At 42.5% G+C, this 15,745-nt stretch overlaps 1 protein-coding gene and 1 pseudogene across 3 annotated transcripts in view; both read right to left on the bottom strand.

The window, feature by feature from the left end:
- Window positions 1-15,745, bottom strand: part of ETFA (electron transfer flavoprotein subunit alpha) — a 103,894-nt gene that overhangs the window by 34,779 nt on the left and 53,370 nt on the right. The window lies entirely within an intron of this gene.
- Window positions 5,565-11,053, bottom strand: LOC129482210 (tyrosine-protein kinase receptor TYRO3-like; annotated as a pseudogene).

Here is a 15,745-nt window from a genome sequence, read left to right as displayed (position 1 = left end):
AATAGGTAAAGTGTGATAAATTCATATAATAGAATACCATACATAAATGAAATACAAATGAAAAAAAATGCTACCTGCATTAACAAAGATGAATCTCACAAATATAAGATTGATTGAAAAAAGATAAAGAACATATATAGGACATTACTAATGATAATTTCAAAAATATACACAATAATATTATATATCAGTACTCCCCAACATTTTTAAACCATGGCACACAGAAAATAACATTTGTATGGTACACGAACAAGGCTGGTCATAAAATCCACTGTTCCAAAGGCTGAGAGGATCAACATCTGGTATGTCTCTAAATCATTCATCATACTCATAGTGAAAATCTCAGCTATATACTGCTTAGGGATCTGTAGATATGTAGTAAAAGTAAAAATGAAATGTCTTGAAACAATAATAATCAAATTTAGGATAATGGCTACTTTTTTCCTTTTTTTTCTTGCTCTGTTGATCAGGCTGGAGTGCAGTGGCACAATCATAGCTCACTGCAGCCTTGATCTCCCTGGCTCAAGTGATCCTCCCACCTCAGCCTCCTGAGTAGCTGGGACTACAAGTACATGCCACCACACCCAACTAAATTTTTTTTTTTAAGTAGAGAAGAGGTCTCGCTATGTTGCCCAGGCTGGTCTCAAACTCCTGAGCTCACATGATCCTCCTGCCGCAGCCTCCCAAAGTGCTGGGATTACAGGAGTGAGCCACCCACCATGCCCAGCCAGTAATGGTTACTTTTGAGGGGAGGAAAAAATGTGTATTAAAGGAAGAGTACACAAGGGTTTTCAACAGTACTGTAATATTGTTTCTTAAATTCAGGGATGAAAACATTTGTGTTTATTATTTCTATGTAAATTGTATATATATTTATATTTTCATAAATTTATATATAAACTTTTAAACAAAAAGAAAAGAATGGGAAGGAAAAGGAATACAGAAAATATAAGCTACATTTTCAAGCTCAGCCTAGCAAGAGAAGTGAAGGGGGCAGTAGGTAAAAAGGAAAAGAAGCTGCTGGGCAGATAAGGGTTTTCTTTTTAAGACTATAGAAAAGGGGCCAATAGAGGAGAGACTCTGACCTGGAGGACGGGGTAACTAATGGAACACTGTCTCAAACAAGGTACAAAATGATGGGCTCCAGAGGACAAGCAGACATATTAGCAAAACTAAAAAGGGAGGCCCTCTTTTTTATCTACACGTAGATAAGCTGGATTTTTGTTTGTATTGCTTTGCTTATGTAGAAAGTACAGTAAGTTTACTTGTGAAGTAGAAGGAATGGTCAGTTTCTGAGAATAAGATAATGATACTAAATAAGGGGTTTTAAAAGGGGTGACAATTTAAAATAAAGTAGTTGAAATACTAATAGACAACAAAAATCAGAATTCAGTTCCCATAGACACATTTGTAGAGAACTATCTGGGGCTATGCAATTTAACAATTTTCTCCGGACAGTAGTTCTGATAATGTGTTCAGGGCTGTAGTCACTCCGCAGAGGTGTAGTACAGACTCTCTCAGGAAAATCAGAAAGGGCGAGAGCTGAGCTAGTAGCACTCTAGATATACAACCCCACTTCTACTCCACTTTTCCCCATGTTATACATGGGGCTTCCTGATAAAATTTCCTTTGAAGAAGGGTTCTACAACTAGATCACTTGTCACTACCCTAGAATAAGCCTGAACAGCAGATACAAAATCACATAATTTCTGCCTCTCACAAAAATGCGCTTAATATTAGGCAATTAGCCTACACTGAGGGACATTATTAAAAACGCAGTCCTATGAAACCCCTGTCTTATTTATAGTAAAGGTATTGTTGAGGATGTCAATCAATAGAGCCTTCTTTATAAGGACTCAAGGGATATATCTCTCTCTCTGATCTTGATACCAGGCCAAATGATACTTCCCATGTGCCATTAGTTTGTTTTTACATTGGGACGCTGTACATCAGGGCACTGATCTTGTTTCCCAATATGAATTGGCCTCTAAAAACCAAATTTGCAGCCCACATCTAGCAAACAGACAGGACCATATTGAATCTTTTTTATTAAGGTGACTTTATTTTTATATAATTAGAGGCAGGGTCTCACTCTGTCACCCAGGCTGGAGTGTAGTGGCACAACTACGGCTCACTGCACCCTTGAACTCCTGGGTTTCCTTCTACTTCACAAGTAAACTTATTGTACATTCTACAACTCAGCCTCCAGTGCTGGGATTATAGGCATAAGCCACCTCACACAGCCAGAATTATTATTTACACACTCTCACCTCGTTTCAGCCTATCTTTCTAGCCTTTATCTTTCACCTGAATTTTCTCAGGATGACTCAAACTGCTACCATCACTACAGATAAGGCAGAGTTTGGCTGCCACAGGTAGAGACACAGGGGGCAGGGGCAAGAACACTAAGAAAGCCTCACTCTGAGGCCCAAGTGCAGAGGATGTGCCTAAGACTGAGACTAAATATGAATCAAGAACTATACCTTACCACAACCATATAACTTAAGACTAAAGAGATGACAACTAAACGCAATACTTGGCCCTAAAGTGGATTCTGTATTAGGCTAATTGATAAAACTGGAGTATTCCATTAGAAAATAAAAAATTGGAATCAGAATATGTACTGACAAAATTGGGATATGGTATATAAATGTGTTTTGGTTATATAAGAGAATATTTCTATTCTTAGGAAATACACACTGAGGTCTTTAGGGGTAAAGGGCTATAAATGTTACTATCAACTAGTTCAGAAAAAATGTATGTGTACACACACACACACACACACACACACACAGAGTACCTTTTTTTTTTTTTTTTTTAAAGAGATGGGGTCTTGCTGCATTATGCAAGCTGGAGTGCAGTGGCTGTTCATAGGTATGATCATGGTGTACTACAGTCTCTAACTGCTGGCCTCAAGCAATCCTCCCGCCTCAGTCTCCTGAATAGCCAGGACTATAGACATACACCACAGTGCTCAGCTGTACTGCTTTTAATTTTCAACTTTTTGTAAGTCTGAAATCACTTCAAAATAAAAAATAAAGAGGAGAAGAAATCTTTGTTACAATAGTAAGCTATGAACTGACTAGTGTTTTCCTATCACTGGGTCTGAATTCTTGCAGGGAGCATAAATCCATAAGCATACTAGGAATTGTTCCATAATCTTTCATATTCACGTGTAAATTATTGTGAATGACCCAAAAAAGCATTTAAAAAATAACAAAATTCACGGCATCCTTTGAGTATTACATATTTTTTTCAAATTAATATTATTTTGTGAAGATAACCAAATCTGACTTTGTGTCCCCTTACTTTATGAAGTGGGGAACTTATTACTACTGATCATCAGAAAGAGCAGTGCTGATGATGCTTTCCATAGCTATTCAAAGTGGCAAAAAATGAGAGGATCTTCAAACAATATAAAGTTGAAAGGAAAGTAGAAAACGAAATCAAGCTTTAAAAGATTCAAGAGGCTTCAATGGTAGGGAAAACAGACCCAAATTAAATAAGGATAAATGAAAATACTGCGTTCAGCTTTAAAAACAAAGAAATACTGAATTATTACTAGACAAAGGAGATGTGGTTTAATAGCAGGCAATTCAAGTGGGGGAGGGGAGAGATTTTTGGATGGCCACAAGTGTAATTCTTGCCAACAGTAGGATATGGCTGCCAAAAACCTAATGCATTATTAAGTAGCATTAATTAAGATATTATTTAGGGAGATAATAATCCAACTCTGCACTAGTCAGAGCACAAGTGAAGTAATGCATGCAATTCTGGGCCTCAGGACTCCTAGCTTATGGCCCTGAGGGAATAGCTTGTATCAGACCAATCCTCCTGCTGAGAACAACTACAAAACCTGGTTAAAACACAGATAGCAACTGTTTAAGTACAATGGAGATCAACTTAGACAGGCAGCACTGAAGGAGCCAGAATCCTGTAAGGGAGGGAGGCACATTGAAATGAGCCCAGCATATATCTCCATTTCCTCCCTTGGGGCATTTACAGATTCCCCACAGGGATAAAAGCCAATCCGAAAGGAGATACTCTGGATAGAAACCTGCAGTCTTATTGGTTGAGGAAACACACAAAAGACAGTATTCATGACTGCCAAATCAGCTGGAAAGTGAGGGAAAAATTCCAGAAGGAGAGAACCACAGAGGGAGAATCACAAACTCTGCACATACACTCCACTCAAAATTCTGGCTGACCCCCGCATTAGGCTGTATGAGGTGAGCTCTAGGCTGCCAGACTAAGACTAAAAGAACTGAACATAAGGAGATTGAGTCTGGAATTTGAGTTCAGCCAAGTTAACTGCCCACTAAAACACAAAGCTAATATTCTTCATAGGAATATAACAGAATCCATAATCTCTACAACATATTCAGTGTCTCTACAATATATTACAAAACTATTAGACAACCAGCAATTCTCAAAATATGGTCAGGATAACCCCGAGAGCCCCAAGACCCTTTCAGGGATTCTGCGAAGTCAAACCTATTTTCATAGTAATACTAAGATGTTATTTACCGTTTTTTTCTTTCATTCTCTCACAGTGTGCAGTGGAGTTTCCCAGAGATGCCAGGACTTTTAAAGAAACCATCACTCTGGCCGGGCGCGGTGGCTCACGCTTGTAATCCCAGCACTTTGGGAGGCCGAGGCGGGCGGATCACGAGGTCAGAAGATCGAGACCACGGTGAAACCCCGTCTCTACTAAAAATACAAAAAAATTAGCCGGGCGCGGTGGCGGGCGCCTGTAGTCCCAGCTACTCGGAGAGGCTGAGGCAGGAGAATAGCGTGAACCCGGGAGGCGGAGCTTGCAGTGAGCCGAGATTGCGCCACTGCACTCCAGCCTGGGCGACAGCGAGAGACTCCGTCTCAAAAAAAAAAAAAAAAAAAAAAAAAAAAAGAAACCATCACTCTGATGGCTAATAGAATGTATGCATCTGTATTTTTATGTTTCCTAAAAGTTTTTAAGGTAGTTGATTTTAGGTATAAATTTGTGTGTATATAGGGATTAACTTAGTTTGTTCTCAGGACAGTACAGCAGTGTGTGTTCTTACAGTTATAACTGCTATAATTTCTATAATTTCATTATCGTTCAATAAACCAATGTTTGAAATACCAAAGGTTTCCTTGTGCCTGCAAGGAAACACAAGAAATACACTTTGTTGTCTTACATGGCAACAACATTTACATTTTTTCAAACTTTTATTCATTTTTAAATTTCTCTAAAACTATTCTATTTTGATATTTATACTGAAATAGAGAAGACTAACTTTCTCAACCCACTGCAGCAACAACCATGTCTAAAGATGCTGAAAAAGATGAAACCGATAAGAGTTCTCTAACTTATGGAAAAGCGAAATATACTCTAAAAAATACTGTGTAAATATATGAAAATGATAAAAGTTATCTCTTAGCTTTACAGATGCTAATAATTTACCTTACTCTATCTTATGCAAAGGAAGTGATGACTATTTTGAAAACAAACATTCAGAGTTCAGAGAAAACTAAACTGGATTTTATTTTAACATAAATGTCATGAGTTTAAGAGCCAAAAGCTGTTATTTTAGCTTTTCAAGCTAGAAAAGAAAAAGTCACTGAAGCATCTTATCATATTTCATTGGTTAGAGAAGTATAGTTGCTGAGAGACTAATAAAGGTGACATTGCTGAATTCCTGCTTTGAAAAATCAGGAAAACAAACTATGGCACTGTCACATTCCAGTGGTACGTAACTTGCTGAATAAAATATTTAGCTGTAAACATGAATATGAATATCTCATCTGCAAAATTGTACTTTTGCCTGACAAGTCTGTAGACATGACTGTGTTTCCTGCTTTACTTCTATTGTCCAGTGTTGATATCAAGGAATCACTGAAGAATATTTTTACATGAATCCTTGGCAATGAACACAAGTGGTGATGAAATACTCAAAGGGTTAAATAGCTTTTTGGAATCCCATGGTTTATTCTGGAAAAACCAAACTGACATTTGCACTGATGATGTGAAAATGACGGTGGGTAACACTGCCTTAGGGGTAGTTTCAAGGCAGTGGCACCAAACTCACTGCATTCTTCATGGCCACATACTCACAGTTTTTTGTTTTTTTTTGTTTTTTTTTTTTTAAAGCCACTTTCACCTAAGGTCCTTGATAAAGCAGTAAGAATTATTAACCTTGGCAGAGCACGGTGGCTCACACCTGTAATCCCAGCACTTTGGGAGGCCAAGGCAGTTGGATCACTTAAGGTCAGGAGTTTGAGATCAGCCTGGCCAACATGGTGAGATCTTGTCTCCACTAAAAATACAAAAATTAGCCGGGCATAGTGGTTCACACCTGTAATCCCAGCTACTCAGGAGGCTGAGGCACCAGAATCACTTGAACCCAGGAGGTGGAGGTTGCAGTGAGCCAAGATGGTGCCACTGCACTCCAGCCTGGGCAGTAAGAGTGAGACTCCGTCTCAAGAAAAAAAAAAAAAGATTAACCTTATTAAATCTTGACCTTGGAGTACATGTATCTTTAATATTCTGTGTGACAAACTGTGAAGAATGTAGAAAGCATTTCCACTTCATACCAAAGTACAATGGGTTGTATCGAGGGAAAGCACTTGTTTAATAGTTTGAGTTGCAAGCTGAACCAGGTATTTTTCATGAAACACAATTTTTACTTCAAAGAAAATCTGACAGACATTTGCATTTTTCGCAGATATCTTACTGTGAATAAAGTGACCTCATCAATTCTGAGATAACAACTGAAAGTATTTCTCATCAAGGACAAAGTTGAACTTTTAAGTGAAAATCAGAATTCTAAAACACTTGTACCGATGACTACGAGCTTTGAAGATTCTTCTAACAAGATGCACAAGATGAGTGATGCACCACATATCAACATTTTTTGGTCAACATTAGACTGCATACATTAAGGATGGTGCCATAAAATTATGAATCTGAAAAATTCCTATCACCTCAGTGATGTCATAGATGTCGTAACATCATAGCACAACATATTAACTTTTTATGTTTAGATACACAAATACTATTTTACAATTGCCTACAGTATTCAGTACAGTAACATACTATACAGGTTTGTAGCCTAGCAGCAATAGGCTACCCCATATAGCCTAGGTGTTTAGTAGACTATGCCATCTAGGTTTGTGTAAGTACACTCTATGATGCTTACACAATAACAAAATCACCTAATGACACATTTCTCAGAATATATCCCTATTGTTAAGTGATGCATGCCTATATTAATGAACGTGACTTTTTTTTTAAGTCTTCAATTTTATTTGTTTTAAACAGCAACTAACAGCTTGGAAATGTCCCTAACAGTTAGGACTCGCCCCATGCATCCAGGTTCCAGGAACTCTCCCTCATCAGGCCTGATTTCTCTCTGGAGAAATTTGGGACAGAAAAGGCTGTCCAGTTAGAGGGGAAGTTGGCACTAAAGTTCACTGTTTAGAAGGGTTGGGCTCAGACACAGCTGCCTTTGTTAGTCTTAGGATATTTTGAGATTTGGTAGTGTGCTCAGATTGTGGGCATGGATAGGGGCTCCTGAACTCCTCTCCAGCCTCACTCGCTCCTGGGCAAGCCTCACAGCACCCCTTCCTCTTGCTGGCTCAGCACGCTGCCTTTGGAAGAGGGGCATCTGATAGCCTGGGTGCTCCAGCATTCCTTTGTGTGACCCGGTCAGCTGCAGGGAAGCATCCTCCCCTCAGCTTCTCCTGGCCTAGACAGGGTGCGGAATCAGGAAGGTGATGAAGATTCAGACCTGAGATACCCACCCCTTACCAACCCTTACCTAAAAGGGAATATTACAAGGACATCTCTTTGTGACTTGGAGGGGCAAACCTGGGTATTTAAACCCCAAGGGTGGTAACAACTGGGCCCCCAGGCTGGAGGCAGCTCAATGCATGCACTTAAGCAGCAGGCGCAGCTCAGCGGGAGGGTAGGGCCCACAGGACTGGACCTGGACCCCCCACTGCCATCCACACCCATGGTAACCATGGAAACATAATCACCCTGCTCCCGCCAGCTGCCTGGGTTCAGACAACCAGGACTGGCCCACTTCCATTAAGCCAAGGCCTAAACCGATGCCAGGCTGGCCACAGAGTGGTTGCAGGATTTGGGATTGGGTGATTTGGTCAGTCCGGGCTTCCCGGCACAGCTTGGGAGGACTACCACAGGAGCCTCCACACCTTGCTGTCTGGGCTGGGGTCAGACAGGGCTTAGTCAACCAGCACAGTGGCCATCAGAGCGGGCTAAATGGCCCTGATGCCCTCTGCCTGTGAGCTAACAGCTATTGTGTGGCAGTAGCCCTTGCTGCAGCAGCAAAAGCCTCTGTGTCTCATTGAGGGGACTCTCTGGCTGCTGCTCTGCCTGCCCTGGCTGCTCAGCCAGCCCTCCAGGGGTGAGGATGTATCAATAGTCACTGGGAGTGCCACCCACTGCCCCCATGCCACTGCCATCCCCAGCTCCACTGTAGGGCTGATCCCCGCTAGGCAGCTCCAGGCTGCCTCCCACAGTGGGCTCCTCGGCTCTCTTGATGTTGATGTCTAAGGGGTCCTGGCTGGCGGATAGCACAGACAGCTGGCCCAGGATGTTCTCCAGTTCCATTTGCAGACAAGCAAAGCTTGGGCGCTGCTTGGGGTCAGCACTCCAGCACTGGTACATGAGATCATACAAAAGGTCGTCTGAAGGCCTAAGGAGCCCTTGGCTTGGATGGAGTGGGAGTGTAAGAACGTCCTCCATACACTCTGGAAGTTGTTTCAGGCGATTCCCGCCAATGAGGTAGTTGTAAATCTCAGCGTTTTCGATGCCAGCGTATGGCATCTGCCCACGTGTCATGATCTCCCACATGGTCACCCCGAAGGCCCACACGTCACTGTGCACAGCATACAGGTTGTCAGCCAGGCTCTCCAGGGTCAGCCACTTGACGGGCAATTTGGAGGCACAGCCCTGACAATGGTAGTCCCCGCTGTAGATCTTCCAGGAGAGTCCGAAGTCAGCCACACACACTGTCATGTCCTCTGCCAGCATGCAGTTCTGAGTGGCCAGGTCTCGGTGGATGAAGTTCCGAGAGCTCAGGTACTCCATGCCATAGGCAATGTCCACCATGAACCGGATCAGGTAAAGGGGTTCTCCCCAAGCTGGGAGGTGAGCAGGAAGGCGTGCAGGTCCCCATGCTTCATGAAGAGCAAGATGACCATGGGGATGGGGTGACAGCCTTTAGCCCTGCTCCAGAGGCTCAGAGGCTCACCCCAACAAGTTTGGCCACGTGTGGATGGTCAAACTCCTTCATGCAAGCTGCTTCCCTGAGGAACTCTTCAATGTCACTTGAGGCAATGATATCAGCTTTCAGCATCTTCACAGCCACTTTCACAAAGGAGCCATCCTCCTGCTTCAGCTGGGCCTACCACACTGAACCAAACTCTCCCTTGCCCAACATCCGGCCAGGGTGAACTGCTGCTCTGGGATGAGCACATCCTCCAGCTTTTCCTTTAGTTCACTGTTGATGCCCAAGCTGTCCAATGTGCCTCGATGCACTTGGGCCTTTCTCGATTGAAGGACCGGGCTGCCCGGAAGTGAATGGCTGGCTCTCCCCAGGCCATGGCACTGTCAAAGCCTTGCCCAAACCACATCTCTTTCCGCCTCTTTAGAAGCAAGATGAGGGCCAGGGCGGCAGCCATCACCAGGGCCGTTAGCACACCAAGGACCACAGGTACCCAGGATGTGCGGCTGTGAGGAGGGCCCTTCTGGCCTGCATGGTCATGAGAAGAGACCACCAGTGGCTGACTCCAGGGTCCACAGCCAACTGCATTGGAGACACACACACGTACAATCAGGCCCTTTTGGGGATCCCAGCCTGTCAAATTGGCCCTGGTCCCCTCCATTGTCAGCTCATCTTGGGTTCCATTGTCTTGAACCCAGGACAGTTTACAGGGTCCCAGGGGGCCTTCCAAAGGGCCCTCGGGGATCACTTCTTCCCACTCCAAAATGAGGCCTGAATCTGTGTGGATGGCATGGAGGTTTTGGGGAACACTGGCTGGGGCTAGACCCTTGGTCTGAAAGGGGATCCAGTCAGCATAGGGAGAGGGCCCTAAGGAATTGGCACAGCACACCCTGAGGCTGTAGCTGGTGGCAGGCACCAGGTCCCGGAGCAGGCAGGTAAAGGGGGGCACAAGGACCACAAAGGCCAGGACTTCCCAGCCTCCTGGGGCCTGTGTCACCTGAACTGTACAGGACTGTGGCAGGGCTCGGCCATCAGCACCTGGCATCCAGGCCACACTAGTGTTGCCGCTGGAAAGCTTTGTCACAGTGATGTTGAAGGGGACTGCAGGAAGTGCTTGAAGGAGAACAGTGGCTATGCGAGAAGAGGCCAGGCATTTTAGGCTGTGAGCTTCACAGGAAAACATGGGTGCTCTGGGTCACCCCTGTTACATTTAAAACAGAAGGAGAGGGAGCAGGTCCCCCGATCTTCGTAGTTCCTCTCCACCAGACAATGGTAACAGGTTCAGGGGGACCCACAGCCTTGCAAGACAGTTGGAAAGGGGCATTGGGTGGTACTGCCAGATCTTTTGGCTCCACTGTGAAAAGTGGCACACCTTCTACCGTGAGCCACACTGGCTGGGAGATCTCGGTTTTGCCCCCATCCACCTGGCACCAGTACTGGCCCCTATCAGAGTGCTCCACTGACTTCAGGCTGAGGAAGCCGATCTAGTGCTGCTCGCTGACTGGGATGCACAACTGTTCCAAGTTCTGGACCACAGCCCCATCCTTCACCCACTGGATGTCAGGCTCCTCCATCCCCTCCACGCTGCAGTTGAGCTTCACCAGCTGCCCGAGACACTGTCAGCTTTTCTGGGGCTCCCATGAGCTTCAGACCTGCAACGGCAGACTCTGGGAGCAGCAGAGAAGCCAGAGCCGCCAGCAGCAGCCTCAGCCGCCGTGGCGGTGGCGGTGGCAGCAGCAGGAGCCCCAGCCGCCCATGCTCTGCCTCAGCACCATCTGTGGTGACGCCATACCATGCCAGGCCCGGCCCGCGAGCGAGGAGGCAGGAGGGCTAAATGTGACTTTTTATATTGACAAATGTGTCAACATTTGGAAGATCTTCATAACTCAGTAAACCATTATTTTCTAAATGAATAATGCATAATATTATAAAGTGGTAAAATATTCACTCAGGCCAGGTGCAGTGGTTCACACCTGTAACCCCAGCACTTTGAAAGGCCAAGACAGGTGGATCGCTTGAGCCTAGGAGACCAGTCCTGAAATGATCCAGATTTTGAAATTAGCACACAAGGATTTTAAAGTAGGTACTATACCTATGCGCAAGGATGTAAAGTAAAATATCTGTAATGGTCAAACAGATAAGAAATTAGAGAAATAAAAATTTTAAAAACAACCAAATGCAAATCTCAAACCAAAAAATATAAAGCCTAGAATAAGAAAGTCCCTGGATAGGTTTAAAAGCATATTAAAATTATACAAGAGTCAGTGACCCTGAAAATGGACCAAAAGAAATGATCCAAGCTATAGAGTAGAGAGAAAAAAGAATCAACAGAACTCCAGCAATCTGGGAAAGAACATCAAGATATCTAAAATACGTGTAACTAGAGTCCCAGAACAAAAGTGAGGAAAAAAAAAATGAAGCAGAAAAAATAGTAACATAAAATGTCCCAAATGTGGTAAAAGGCATACATTTATAGATTTAAGAAGTTTGCTATCTGAAGCAGGATAAATACAAAAAGACACACCCCTAGGTATATCATAATCAAACTTTTTTTTTTTTGAGATGGAGTCTCGCTCTGTCACCCACGCTGGAATGCAGTGGTGCGATCTCGGCTCACTGCAAGCTTCACCTCCTGGGTTCACCCCATTCTCCTGCCTCAGCCTCCTGAGTAGCTGGGACTATAGGCGCCTGCCACCATGCCCGGCTAATTTTTTGTATTTTTAGTAGAGATGGGGTTTCACCATGTTAGCCAAGATGGTCTTGATCTCCTGACCTGGTGATCTGCCTGCCTCAGCCTCCCAAAGTGCTGGGATTACAGACCTGAGGCACCGCACCCGGCCTATCACAATCAAACTTCTAAAGATCTACGATAAAGATAAAATCTTGAAAGCAACAACAAAAAAACATACAGAGGAACAACACAAATAATGGCTGAGCTCTCATTAGAAACAATGAAGACCAGAAGACACTGGAACTCAAAAGTCCTGGGGGGAACTCTACCTGAAATTCTATACCTAAGAATAGATGTGTCAGGATAGCCTGGTAGGCACCAAACTCAAGCTATATCTAAAAAAAAAAAAAAAAAAAAAAAAAACTTTCAAGAATGCAAGTGTAGCCAGGTGCAGTGGCTCATGCCTATAATCCCAGCACTTTGGGAGTCAAAGCAGAGTGGATCACTTCAGCTCAGGAGTTTGAGACCAGCCTGGACAACACAGTAAAACCCCATCTCTACCAAAAATATAAAAAATTAGCCAGGTGTGGTGACACACACCTGCAGTCTCAGCTACTGAGGAGGCTGAGGTGGGAGGGCTGCTTGAGCTTGAGGGGAAGGTTGCAGTAAGCCAAGACAGCACCACTGTGCTCCAACCTGGGTGACAGAGCAAGACCTCATCTCAAAAAAATATATATATATGAAAGTATAATAAAGATATTTTCAGACTTATAAAAACAGAATTCATTACCATCATACCAGTACTATAAAACATAAAGGACATGAAATGACGTAAGAAGGAAACTCAAGTCTTCAGATGGAATGAAGGCTACCAGAAATGGTAAATATATGGGGGTAATTTTTTGGGGGGTGAGGGGTGGGGAGAGAGAGCCTCACTCTGACACCTAGGCTGGAGTGCAGTGGCACAATCTTGGCTCACTGCAACCTCTGCCTCTCAAGCTCAAGCGATTCCTCTACCTCAGCCTCCCAAGTAGCTGGGACTACAGGTGCACACCACTATGCCTGGCTAATTTTTGTATTTTTTTTTGTAGAGACAGGGTTTCCCTGTGTTGCCCAGGCTGGTCTCTAACTCTTGGACTCAAGCAATCTGCTTGCCTCAGCCTTCCAAAGCACTGGGATTACAGGCACGGGCCACCATGCCTGGCAGGGGGTAAATTTTTATTAAAGTGTATCTTTTTTCATATTTTAATTTCTTTAAAATACACATGAATGCCTAACATAAAAATTATGGCATTGTACTGTGAGGTATGTAGATATAACACAGATGACAAGTAGAGCATGAAGGTGAGAAATAAATGGAACCACAGTTGACATGGATTTGAAATGGGCAGGTCCACTTATCTGCAGTTTTTCTTCTGTCTCTGCCATCCCTGAGACAGCAAGACCAAGCATTCGTCTTCCTCCTCAGCTTACTCAATATAAAGACAACGAGGATGAAGACCTTTATGATGATCCACATCCACTTAATGAATAGTAAATATATTTCTCTTCCTTATAATCTTCTTGGTAACATTTTCTTTTCTCTAGCTTATTTTATTATAAAAACATAATATATAATATATATAACATATAAAATATGTGTTATAATCAACTGTTTATGATATTGGTAAGGCTTCTGGTCAACAGCTATTAGTAGTAAAATTTAGGAGCAATCAAAAGTTATACACAGATTTTCAACTGCATAGTGGGTCACTGGCCCTAACCCCCATGGTTCAAGGGTCAATTGTATATGATTCCAAGGTTTTACATGAATAAGTACAGTATTAACTCTCTGTAGACCGTGAAAAGTTAAATATGTTGTAATCCCAGTTGAAATAACTAAAAAACAAAATAATGCAAAGAGGTATAGCTAAAAATCCAATAAAAGAATTTAAAATATTCAACTGGTCCAAAATAGGGCAGAAAAGGAGAAGCAGAGAAACGGAACAAAACAAAGCAAGTATATGAACAAAAACAGATAGGATAAGCAGGATACAAATAGCAAAATGACAACTAAACCCAACTGTAAAAATTATTATGAACTAATTTCACTTCCAACCAAGATGTAGTAACAGGAATTGAATGTACCCTTTGCCAGAAATAACTAAAACACTGGACAAAACTTAAGAAACAATTGCTTTCTGACATTGGATTATCAGGCAGCACATATCTGAAAACCAGGAGAAACAAACAAGATGAGCCCAGTGACCGCCCCAGCCTACCAACTTGAGCAAGTTTCCAGGATACAGTTCACATTTAAAAAGAAAAATCTGAAAGGATCAAACTGTTTCTAAATAACTTTCACTGCATCCTAGAACAAAGCCATAAAAAAGAATAAAATCATGTCAGCTGCAGCAACAGGCATAGAACTGTAGGTCATTATCTTCAGTGAAATAAGCCAGGCACAAAAAGATAAATATCACACGTTCTCACGTATATGTGGAAACTAAAAAATTAGATCACATGGAGGTAGAGAATAGAAAGCTAGATAACAGAGACTGGGAAGGGTGAGTGGGGGAATGGGGGGGGATGAAGAGGCATGGGTTAAAGGGTACACATATACGTTTAGACACAAAGAATAAATCCAATGTTTGACAGTACTGTAGGGTGACGTTAGTTGACAAAAATATATTGTACTCAGGTGACGGACATCCTAAATACCCTGACTTTATCACCACACATGATATACATATAATAAAATTTCACAGGTACTCCATAAATTTGTACAAATTTTAAAAATCTGACATTTAAACAATTTAAAGAAATATATACAGGAATACAAAAATATCTAGCATTCAGCAAGGGAGAATTTGCAATGTCTGGTATCTAATAAAAAATTACCAACGCATGCAAAGATGCAGTTAAATACAATCCATAATGAGAAGAAAGGCGAATGATATAAATCTCCAAATGACAAGGATGAAAGAATTTGTAAAGAGGGATATTAATAGTTATTATAAGTGTGTCCCAGATGGCCGGGCACGGTGGCTCACGCCTGTAATCCCAGCACTTTGGGAGGCCGAGGCGGGCGGATCACGAGGTCAGGAGATCGAGACCATTCTGGCTGGCATGGTGAAACCCCGTCTCTACTGAGAATACGGGAAATTAGCCGGACGAGGTGGCGGGCACCTGCAGTCCCAGCTACTCGGGAGGCTGAGGCAGGAGAATGGCGTGAACCCCGGGGGGCGGAGCCTGCAGTGAGCCGAGATCACGTCACTGCACTCCAACCTGGGCAACAGTGAGACTCCATCTCAAAAAAAAAAAAAAAAAAAAAAAAAAAGTATGTCCCAGATGTCCAAGAAGGTAGAGAAAAGATTATGTTAGGTAGCAAAATGGAAGATATAAAATGGCCCAAATCAAACTTCTGGAGATAAAAGCTATAATGTCTGTGATAAAAATATACTGGATGGAATTAGCAGATTAGACACTGCAGAAAAAAAAATTCATGACTTGAAAATACAGCAAAAGAAACTATTCAAAATGAAACACAAAGAGAAAAAAAATAAGAAAAAAATAGACCATTGGTAAGCTGTAGAACAACTTTAGGAGACCTAATATATGTGCAATTGGAGGAAAAAAGCTATTTGGATTTTTTTAATTAAATAATAATCAAAATATTTGCAAATTTGAAAAAATTAAAACCCTACAGATCTAAGAAGCACAAAAAACCCCAAGAACCGGAAATATGAAGGAAACTATAAGATGTATCATAATCCAATTGCTTAACAAGTGATAAAGAGAAATTCTTAAAAGCAGTCAGAGAAAAATATAAATGACCTTCAAGTCCCAGTAGAAAAATCAGAGC

This window comes from Symphalangus syndactylus, chromosome 5 (assembly GCF_028878055.3).
Source record: "Symphalangus syndactylus isolate Jambi chromosome 5, NHGRI_mSymSyn1-v2.1_pri, whole genome shotgun sequence".
NCBI classification, from domain to species: Eukaryota; Metazoa; Chordata; class Mammalia; order Primates; family Hylobatidae; genus Symphalangus; species Symphalangus syndactylus.
This window is presented reverse-complemented; position numbering and strand designations above follow the sequence as displayed.